Source organism: Heterocephalus glaber, unplaced genomic scaffold, assembly GCF_053883595.1.
Source record: "Heterocephalus glaber isolate CG9 unplaced genomic scaffold, H.glaber_assembly_v1.0 deba00001428, whole genome shotgun sequence".
In the NCBI taxonomy this organism is placed as follows: Eukaryota; Metazoa; Chordata; class Mammalia; order Rodentia; family Bathyergidae; genus Heterocephalus; species Heterocephalus glaber.
This window is the reverse complement of record NW_028258293.1, coordinates 22,972,879-22,983,744: the sequence shown is the minus strand read 5'-3', so window position 1 is coordinate 22,983,744 and position 10,866 is coordinate 22,972,879.

Here is a 10,866-nt window from a genome sequence, read left to right as displayed (position 1 = left end):
TTTATTATCTGCCATCAGAGGCAGAAAAATAAGATGATACATGAAGAAAGAGTGAAAATTAGCTAGATTATGGGAGGCAAGTTAGAGAGGAGAGATGATAAATGAAAAACTAGGAACACAAAGCTACAGAGGAATGGCATTACATGTTCAGGAAGTATAAGTTCATTGGCTGGAAGATGGCATTGAGTAAGAGGAAATGTTCACTTCACGTACATGTAGTGCTAAGGAAAGACTCAAAGGCCTTTTCATGAGAGATCTTACAAGCCACCCTATGAGTCTGGAATAAACAAGGTTCTTGTTAATGCCTCAGTTATTCAGTACTCTAGAAGTAATGAGTGAAATGAGAAAAGGAAAACAAATGATAATTAGAAAAAAAATCATTTGATACTGACACAGTTGACCATTGGAACAATCAAATAAATTGAGATATGTGTACCCACTTTCTTCAAAAACCATTCTGAATAAATGGAAAAACATGTCTGGCTGGGAAGACTATTGTAAAGCTGTTTAATATCCCCATATTATTCTGTTTTTCTAATCAAATATTTGAGAATTTATTTCACAAAATGGTTATAAAGTTTATTTTGTAGAAGTAATAAGTTAAAGTAGCTGTGATTGTTTTTTAAAGGGTAATAACAGGAGTCTTACTAGTAATACAGTGTGCAACTGGCTTAGGAATAGACAGCTTTTGCACAAAATTGATTGTAGCTAGACCTAAAGTGCTTGTAAGAATTCTATGTATCATAAATTATTCCAGATCACTGTGGAAAAAGACAATCAACTCAGTATTTACATATACACTATAGGCAGATGCATTAAATATGTGAATATACAGAGTCTGCCAAAAAATGTATACATCAGGAAAAGAAAAACTTGTATAACTATTTTAATACTAAATTTACTGAGGCATCATAAGATTAATACAAGTCTTTACAATTACGAGAGGTGCTCAAAGTGGTGTCCATTAGCTTCCAGACATTTATTAGTATGGCAAACTGCTGAAGTGTATATACATTTTAGGCAGACTCTTTGTAATATAAATATTTATTAATGTATTAAAACCAAAAAATGTTAAACATGCTATGGAAAACTGGTAAAAACATTAAATAATCGTGAGGAAAATGCTCTATTTTAACTAATAAAAACAAATTCACATTCTGGGCAGATAGAAACAAACCATAGAGCAGAAATAAAAATACTTAATGTAGGCCGGGGATTTATCTCAGTGGTGCTGCTACCTGCCTCACAAGCACAAGGTCCTGAGTTCAATCACTGGTACCAAAAAAAAAAAAAACCTTTAAACTTAATGTAGTGAGACTGTCAAGAAATGTAACTAATACACAACTACCAAGAATATAAATTACCTTCCAAGGGGGCAAATTTAACATGTATTGAGAGCCTTTAAAAAATTAAAACAGGGGAGAGAATAAGGATTCAAAAACAGTATGAATTCATACTTTTCCAGAGGATAGAATACAATGCACAGACTACTGAAGGAAAGAGCAATGAGAATTTAAGAAGAGACCAGGTATCCAATCTATAAAGGGAAGAGCACCTATCAAATTCAGTCTGACCAAGCAACAGGTATGGGCAAGGAAACACCAGGCTAAATGAGGGATCCAAGATGTCTGAATAGAGACGCTAGCACACAACTCTGCCACAGAATAAAAAGGCAGTGAAAAAATTATTTTGAGAAAAGTGAGTGGGGAATTCCAGAAATTAACAAAGAAGTGACAGGAAACCTACAACAGAGAGTTTGAAAGATAATCTAGAGAAAGTAACAAAACAATTTATAGTATCAATTCTGGGTCCCCAGCTGAAAGCAGGAAACACAAACAGCATAAAGTAAGCAGGAAAGTACCAGAAAACCCAATCATAGCAGCAGACTGGCAGTCCTACCTGTACAAGAAGTCTATAGTACTTAAAAGCTTTAAATCCAGTTTGAGGAGCTGGCTTGTCTAAAAAATGACTCCTCTGTTCCAAAAGAAGGAACTCACTTTGGATTTACCCAACCTCCCAGAATTTACAGTACTTAAACAGAGCCAATGCCCAATCCCATCTTTAAGTGCCAGCAGCCAAATCCTTGCATTACATATAATTCCTTCAAATTCAGATTTATTCCTGGAGAATATTTTTTCCATTAGAAGTGCATGTTTCATTTATCTTTTGTTCTTACATTGATGTCTGTGTATATGGTGTAATATATTTCTTCCAATTTTTTGATGTAGTTTTTGTAGGAAAAGATTTTTCCGTTTAGGTGGATATATGATGTCAGTTGAATAGGCGCCTTGGGTTTGGTTATATGGGAGTTCAAAAGTTTAGTCTCTGTGTAGTTTCATCTCTGATTGATCTTATCACTATGTGTCTCAACAGTTTATAATGTTGTGTGTCTCAACAGTATGTCTCAACAGTGTATACTGCAGGAGTTCATGAAGGTGGTTCTATGACTTTGCAGTGGATATAGGATTCCAAAACTGTGTGACTTCAGGCTTCACAGAATTGAGTCCTGATGGCATTGTGTGCTAGCCACTGCTACAGTCTCAGTGGTGCAGAATTTGGACAGAATTGTTCCCAGATTCCTCAGGGCAAGCACAGGTGATATCAAGGTTGTGTAATGCATGAAAAAGAATTTAAGGTAATAATCCTAAGACAGCTCACTGAGATGCAAGATAATACAGGTAAACAATATGAAGAAATGAGAACAATCCTGTGAATGAGAATCTCACCAAATTGATAGTAATCATTTAAAAAGAACACAATATGCATGTGAGGTCCTGTGAAGCTGTGAAGGAGCCATCTGTAACAGCTAAGCAGACCTATCCTGTGAACCAGCTGCAAGCACCATGCAATCATTTCATGAAAAAATCAGTAAAAGTCACATAATAATGTTAAAGTTTATGATCTTGGGCTGAATTATTAGCTGTCCAGTGCTTTGTGTGGCCCATGGGCCATGGGTTGGTCATGTCTGCTATGGACTAAATGGATCTAATAGACATTTATACAGAATGTTTCACACAACAGGTACAGAACACATAGAAGATTCTCTAGGATCAATATGTTAGGCTACAAAACAAGTATCAATAAATTTTAAAAAATCAAAATCAAGCATGAATCTTCTCATGAATACAATGGACTAAAACTAGAAATCAACTATTAGTGGAACCTTAGAAACTGTACACATGTATGACAGGCAGTTAACACTCTCTTAACCAATGGGTCAATTAAGACATTAAGCAGAAAAATTTTAAATTTAAAAAGTTCTTTGTTTTTTGAGACAGGCTTTTTCTATGTAGTTCAGGCTGGCTTTGAACTCACTATGTCACTATGTAGCCCAGGCTGGCCTCAAACTCATGGATGATCCTCCTGCCTCAGCCTCCAGGGTGCTGGAATTACACTCAGCATGAGCCAACATACTCAGTTTTAAATAAAAATTCTTGAAACAAATGAAAAACAGTACTAAGAGGGAAATACATTTTCTTTATCCATTTATCTGCATAGCAACACGTGGCTCTTTTAAAAAAAATAGAAGAATTTCAAATAAACAACCCAACATGTCAACTCAAGAAACTAGAAAAGCAAGAACAAACAAAAACCAAAATTAGTAGAGGAAATAACAAAGATCAGAAATAAACAAAATAGAGACTTAGAATTAGAAACAGTTGACTTTGAAAAGCAAAATTGATTGAGGCTAACCAAGAAGACAAGAGAAGACCCAAAGAAATAGTATCAAAGATGAAAAAGGAAACATTACATCTATAGAAACATAAAAGATAATTAAGAACTAATCATAACTAAACAATAAATTACCAAAAATAAATAACTGAACAATAAATTAGAAAACCAGAAGAAATTGATTCATTCTAGAGACATAACCAAAACCACAAGGACATAAAAAAATTGGACAATCCAATAACAAGTAGCAAGATTGAATCAATAATTAAAAAAATAAGTTTCCTAACAAAGAAAAACCTAGGACTACATGGCTTCACCACTGAATTTTACCAGAACTTTAAAGAAGAGCTAATGACAGTTCTTCTCAAACTATTCCAAGGATTTGAAGGGAGGGAACACTTTCAAACTCATTCTGTTAGCACATTACCTTAATGGCATCAAATCAGATAAAGACAACCAAAAGAAAAAAGAAAAGTACAGATCAATATTACTAATAACCACAGATACAAAAATTCTCAAAAAACATAACCAAATAGAGTTTAGAGCTCTTCTTATAATTTAAATTTTGATAGTAACTTTTTCCTTGAGCATGGCTGAATTTGGTGACTCTCCTCTAATGAACTGAATACTGTACAGCAGAAGTGATAGCATATAAATTTAAAGATCATGCCCTGAAAACATGTGAAGCCAGCTGGCATAATATGAGTGGTGGCCTGTGGAGAAGGCCACATAGCAAGCAGCTGATAACTCTAGCCATCAGTTAGTGAGGACCCCAGACCTGTGAACAGACACCGGAGTGAATCTCAAGTACTAAGATGACTGCAACTTCAGATAACACCTCAAGTGCAGCCTTGTAAGAGAGTCTAAGCCAGAAACATCTAAGCCACACCTGAATTCCTGACTCAGAGGTGATAAGAACTTGTTGGTTAAAGCTGTTAGTTTTGAGTAATTTGTTACCCATACATACAGAACACAATTTTTTTTGTATTAAATTCTTTTATTGGTACATTGTAGGTATACAACACAATTACATTTCTCATTGGGAACTTGTACCTTTACATAATGCATCTTGGTTCTTATTTTTTCCCCATTCCTAGTGCTCCCTTCACACCCTCCACCCTTCCCTATTTACAAAGACTTTATTTCCATTTTTCCATTTCTCAGCATTTTTCCTTTCCCTTCTTTCCTTTCCCCTGCCCCTCCCACTACCCCTACTCCTTTGGACCTTTTCTTCCTATTTTGCATTATCGATTATTCATTCTAATCATTGGTACATTTTAGGTAGACAATATAATGACATTCATCATTGGAAATTTGCACCTTTACATAGTCTCTCTTGGTTCTTATTTTTTCACCCTTGCCCAGCCCTCCCTTCAACCCCTCCAGTCCTCCCTTTTTACAAAGATTTTGTTCCTATTTTTCCATTTTCTCATATTAATCCCATTCCCTTCTATCCTTTCCCCTAGCCCTCCCATTTCCTTCCCCTTTGCCCCTTTTCTTCCTATTTCACATGACCTATTATACATTTAGTCCTTATTTACACTTTCAGTTTCTCACACCAGAGAAACTATTCGATATTTACACATGTGTGTCCTATTTATTTCACTTAAGGGTATCGCCTCAATGTGCATCCACTTAGCTATAAATATCTCTAATTTCTCATTTTTTATGGCTGAGTAGTGCTCCATTATATAAAAAAACCACATTTTCTTGATCCAGTCTCCAGTTGATGGGCATTTGGGCTGTTTCCAAGTTTTAGCTATCACAAACTGTGCTGCTATGAACATGGATGCACATATATCACTGTGGTATCATTCTTTTAATTCTTTGGGGAAGATAACCAGCAGGGGAATAGCTGGGTCAAATGGGACTTCCAATCCTAGTTCTTTGAGATATCTCCATACTGATTTCCACAGTGGTTGCACCAGTCTACACTCCCACCAGCAGTGGAGCAGGATTCCTCTTTCCCCACAGCCCCGCCACCATTGGTTATTGGTTGATTTCATGATAGCAGCCATTCTTTCTGGAGTGAAGTGGAATCTCAGCATTGTTTTCATTTGCATCTCTCGAATGACCAGTGATGTTGAACATTTTTTCATGTATTTATTTGCTATTTGTACTTCTTTGTCTGAGAAATGTCTGTTCATTTCAGATGCCCGTTTTTCAATTGGGTCTTTAAATTTGAGAGGTCTGATCTTTTTAAGTTCTTTATAGATTCGAGATAGTAGACCTTTGTCTGAGGAAGAGCAGGTGAAGATTTTTTCCCACATTGTGGGTTGTCTCTTCACACTGCTGCTGGTTTCTCTTGCTGTGCAGAAGCTTTTTAATAAGAAGAGATCCCATTTGTTGATTGTTTGTGCTAGTTCACGGGCAACTGAGGTTTTGTTCATAAAATCTTTTCCTACACCGATGTCTTCAAGGGTTCTACCTAACCTCTGTTCCAACTGGTTCAGAGTTTCTATTTTAATATTTAGATCTGTAATCCATTTTGATTTTAGTTTAGTGCATGGTGAGAGATATAGGTCTAGTTTTAATCTTTGGCAAGTTGAAGCCCAATTTTTCCAGCACCATTTATTAAAGAGGCTATCTTTCCTCCAGTGAGGGTGTTTGGCTCCTTTGTCGAAGATGAGATGGCTGAGTGTGTCTGGCGTTGTTTCTGCACATTCTAATCTGTTCTACTGGTCCTCAGGTCTGTTTCTTTGCCAGTACCATGCTGTTTTTATCACAGTAGCTTTGCAGTATAGTTGCAGGTTGGGGATTGTGATACCCCCTATCATGTCTCTGTTCCCTAGAATTGCTTTTGCTATCCTGGGTCTCTTCTTGCTCCAAATGTATTTTTGGATTGTTTTCTCGAGGTCTATGAAGTATGCTCCTGGTATCTCAATTGGAATTGCATTAAATCTATATAGCAGTTTTGGAAGTATGGCCATTTTCACTATATTAGTCCTTCCTACCCAGGAGCAGGGGATGTCTGTCCATATTCTGATATCATCTTCAATCTCTCTTTTCAGAATGCCATAGTTTTCAGAGAAGAGGTCTTTGATTTCTTTCATTAGGTTGATTCCTAGGTATTTCAGTTTTTTGGATGCTATTGTGAAAGGAATTATTTGCCCTATTTCTCTCTCAGTGAGTCTGTCATAGGTGTAGAGGAATGCTACTGATTTTTGTGTGTTAACCTTGTAACCAGCTACTTGACTGAATTTGGTTATTAAGTCTAGAAGACTTTTGGTCGAGTTCTTGGGGTCTTCTATATAGAGTATCATGTCATCTGCAAATAATGACAATTTGACTTCTTCATTTCCTATCTTTATTCCTTTTATTTCTTTGTCTCATTGCTGTGGCTAATGTTTCCAGAACTATATTGAACAAGAGTGGTGATAGTGGACATCCTTGTCTTGTTCCTGATTTTAGTGTGAAGGATTTCAGTTTTTGACCATTTAGTATGATATTGGCTGTTGGTTTTTCATAGATGGCTTCTATCAGTTTGAGGTAGAGACCATCTATTCCAATTTTTTGTAGGGTTTTTATCATAAATGCATATTGGATTTTGTCAAATGCTTTTTCTGCATCTATGGAGATAATCATATGGTTTTTGTCCTTGGCTCTATTGATATAGTGTATTATATTAATTGATTTTCGTATATTGAACCATCCCTGCATCCCTGGGATGAATCCCACTTGATTAGGGTGTATGATCTTCTTGATGATCTTGTGCATTCTGTTTGCCAGTATCTTATTAAGGATTTTTGCATCTGTGTTCATTAGTGAGATTGGCCTATAGTTCTCTTTTTCAGTTGGATCTTTCTCTGCTTTGGGGATCAAGGTGATACTTGCTTCCAGGAATGAATTCGGGAGTATTGCTTCCCTTTCAATTTCATTGAAGAGTTTAGACAGTAGTGGCATGAGTTCCTCTGTAAATGTCTTGTAGAATTCAGCAGTGAAGCCATCAGGGCCCGGGCTTTTCTTAGTTGATAAGTTTTTAATTACATTTTCAATTTCATTGGTTGATATTGGGTTGTTCAGAATTTTTAGGTCTTCTTCGTTCAACTTTGGTAATTCATATGTATCTAGGAATCTGTCCATTTCTTCTGTGTTGTCTATCTTATTGGCGTATAGGTTCTGGAAGTAGGTATTGATGATCCTCTGGATTTCTGCTGGGTCTGTTGTCATTTCACCCTTTTCATTCCTAATTGCATGGATTTGGGCCTTTTCTTTGCTTTTTCTGACAAGGTTGGCTAAGGGTTTGTCAATTTTGTTGATTCTTTCAAAGAACCAACTCTTGGCTTCATTGATTTTTTGTATCATTCTCTTAGTCTCCATTGCATTGATTTCTCCTCTGATCTTTATAATTTCCTCCCTTGTATGAGCTTTGGGGTTGTCCTGCTCTTCTTTTTCTAGAAGCTTGAGGTTCAGCATCAGGTTGTTTAATTGGGCTCATTCTGTTTTCCTAATATGTGTATTCACTGCTATAAATTTGCCTCCTAAGACTGCTTTCATTGTGTCCCATAGATTCTGATATGTTGTATTGTCATTGTCATTTAATTGAAGGAACTGTCTGATTTCTTCTTTAATTTCCTCTGTGACCCATTGGTTATTCAGAAGCGTGTTGTTCAATTTCCACATGTTTATGAAATTTTTTGTGTTTCCTTTGCTATGTATCTCCAATTTCATCGCACTATGGTCTGATAATATACAGGGGATAACTTCAATTCCTTTGCACTTACTTAAACATGTTCTATGTGTGAGTATGTGGTCTATTTTTGAGAATGACCCATGTGCAGCTGAGAAGAATGTGTATTCTGATTTTTTGGGGTGGAAGACTCTGTAAACATCTGTTAAGTTCATTTGTTCAGGAGTTCGATAGAGTTCTAGTATTTCATTACTTATTTTTAGTCTAGTTGATCTATCTATTTGTGACAGTGGGGTGTTGAGGTCCCCCACTACAATTGTATTAGTGCATATATGACTTTTCATGTCAGTTAGTATTTGTTTTATATAGTTGGGCACACTAGTGTTTGGTGCATAGATATTTATGATTGTCACCTCTTGCTCTTGGATTCTTCCCTTTACAAGGATGTAGTGTCCTTCTTCATCTTGCTTAATCAGTGTTGGTTTGAAATCTACTTGATCTGCCAAGAGGATAGCTACTCCTGCTTTTTTTCAGGTTCCTGTCGCATGGAGTATTGTTTTCCACCCTTTAACTTTCAGTCTATGAGTTTCCTTTTGAATTAAGTGAGAACACAATATTTTTTTTAGATTGTCCATTAGAATCTTCAGTCCTACAATTATTTGATAAAGTGTGGTATCCACTCCCATTAATCCACAATTCTTTATTGTAACTTGTTTATAGTAAAATAAAGATACTTAAAAATAAAAATTATGGTTAGAATTGTACATTAACTCTTTATTAACCAATTGCAATTATTTTCCAGTAAATTGTCTCTGCATGTTTTTAAAAAAATTCTATTAGTTACTAGCTTTTTCCCTAAATAATAGTTATGAGTTCATTATACTTTGAGATATAGATGTTGCAGGTATATTTATCTTCTAACTGAGGTATAATAAAACAGAAAATATTAGTTAAGACTCTTGGCACAGGGAAGAATGATATTAAGGGTGTTCATGGGATTATAAAGAGGTGTTCAGGAAGTACAACCTCAGAGATTCACATTAGAAATTTTAAAACACTAGACACCCCCTCCCCCATCTCACAATGTGTCATCTCTGCTTGGGTTTATTCTACAAATTGGTTCTTTCCACATATTTAGGAAAATTGCTGCATGCCAAAATATGTGTAAATCTCCTAAGTTTAGCCCAGTTGAAGGAAAAAATCGCATCTTTCAAAAGTCTGTGGAACAATCCCAGAGAAAGACTCTAATTCATTATTCTTGGGTCACACACTCATACCTGTCACAGTATGACTGGCCAGCCATGAGTTATTTTTATATCCTCACATTTGAAGTAGAGAATTACAAGAAATAGAAGGGTGTATGGATGCTATGGTTAAAAGAAGTTGTCCATAACATGGTACTTTTATCATAGATAATGTTCACTTTTCATCAATATCAATCAGAACTTGTGGCTAATTGGATTCATGTGATTTTTTTTGTGGGAAAGGGTCTCACTTATATGGCTTTGAACTATGTAGTCTAGGCTGTCCTGGAACTCATAATCCTGCTTCAACCTCCCAAGTGCTGGGAGTGTCTGAAAAATCATGACCCTTTCTGATCCATGTGATTTCCCCACTACAGGATGAGCTTCTTGGGACCTCTCTCAAAGCGATTGTGAAATATGATGAAAATGCATTATATACATGGAAACCCCCGCAATGTGAAACTAAGGCAAGGAGGATAGAGGGAGGGAAATATTTAAAGATTTTATGTGTTTGTACAAATCTGCCAAAATCCATTAATCTGTATAAGCAATATACATTAATAAGGTAGGAAAAAATCTCATATACTAAAAGGCAAAATAATTTAAAAATATTACATTAAAATGCTCAGAAGACTTTCAGAATCAGTGTGCTGTGAAAATTAATACAGTACTTTATTATGTGGCATGAACTATTCCAGAGGTAAATGTTTAGGGTGCCTTAGGACTCATTTCAACTTTTCTATTGCAGCGAAGACTAACTCAGAAAGGTCAAATGATTATCCCAACCCCATACTATCAACAAAATATATCCTGGATCCTTCCCCAGTGAGTTCTTCAGATTTTTCAGATACCATGATGTTCGGAAAAATTATTTTCAAGGATGTTAACATGCTAATTCATTTGATGAATGAATGAATAAATTGGTAGTAGGGATTGAACCCAAGACACTGAGCTACCTCCCTGGCCCCCCTTTTTAAAAAATCTTTTGGTTCTTGCTAATTCCATTATCTTGCCAGGCCTCAAACTTGTGATTCTCCCACCTCAGCCTCCCAGAGTCCTGGGATTACAGGCATGCACCACCATGTGACAAGTGATTTTAATGCCCAGTAAAATTTTCCTAGTCACTGTGATCTGTGTTCTCATAAAATGAACAGCACACCTTAGTATCACCTTTTGGATTGGATCATGTAGTTTTTCAGCTTCTGAATAGTCTAGTACAGTATTCAGTAGATATTACAATTTGATCTATCAACTTGACAGGCATTTCTGGCAGGATCTGCCTGACATACTTTTCCTACCAGAATTTCAGATGACAATGTG